The sequence below is a fragment of the Pteropus vampyrus genome, unplaced genomic scaffold, assembly GCF_000151845.1.
Source record: "Pteropus vampyrus isolate Shadow unplaced genomic scaffold, Pvam_2.0 Scaffold61, whole genome shotgun sequence".
Classification (NCBI taxonomy): Eukaryota; Metazoa; Chordata; class Mammalia; order Chiroptera; family Pteropodidae; genus Pteropus; species Pteropus vampyrus.
Window position 1 is genome coordinate 6980482 of NW_011888842.1, and position 741 is coordinate 6981222.

Sequence of the window (741 nt, forward strand, 5' to 3'; positions counted from 1 at the left end):
GCCCAGTGCGTTTGTGGCAAAATCGGGCCCCGAGGCGTCAGCCTCATTTGGATCCTAATTGAAGGTGACTGGCTGGAATACAGTGCCTGCCCAGCCGCCTCGGTGCGCCCAGCCCAGTGCTGGGGAGCGCACACATGATGGTGTGCACCATCTACACCCGCAGGCGGGATGCGGCGCCCCGTGCGCCCGGAGGTTAGGCGCGGGCGTGGAGGCAGTGACCCTTCTGGGGACTTGCTTGGGGTCCCGGGGGGCACTCCAGGCCGCCTCGCCCCGCAGACTCCAGGCCGGGATTTCTCCCGCACTGACTTTTCGGGCCGGTGCCAGCCCGGCCCCGGTCCCCGGCCCCCGCGGCGGGGCCGGCTGCTCCTGGGAGGGCGGGGACTGGGGGAGGAGTTTGAGCGACTTTGTGGGGCAGCCTTTGCCTCGTCCGCGGCGGCAGCACTAGCGCGCAGGGGACCACAGGGACGCCCGCCGGGCCGGCCGGAGCGGGTGATGGGGCCCGTGTGAGCGCGCCCAGGCCCGGCCCGGTGCCCGGCGGGCGGCAGCATGTCCGCGGGCGGCAGCTCCAGGAAGAGCACCGGCAGGCCCTCCTACTACTACCGGCTGCTGCGGCGGCCCCGGCTGCAGCGACAGAGGAGCCGCTCCCGCAGCCGGACCCGGCCTTCCAGGGGTAGGCGCCACCCCGACCCCTGACCCCCAGGCCCTCCCTACCCCCGCTTCACCACCTGATGCCAGGGACCC

At 73.1% G+C, this 741-nt stretch overlaps 1 protein-coding gene across 1 annotated transcript in view; it reads left to right on the forward strand.

The window, feature by feature from the left end:
- Positions 1-465: 465 nt before the first annotated feature.
- The window catches only part of DAB2IP (DAB2 interacting protein), a 117728-nt gene continuing 117452 nt past the window's right edge, over positions 466-741 (forward strand). Inside the window, exon 1 of the mRNA XM_011360999.2 lies at positions 466-670. The gene's annotated coding sequence lies outside the window, so the exon portion shown is untranslated. The remainder of the gene's footprint in view (positions 671-741) is intronic.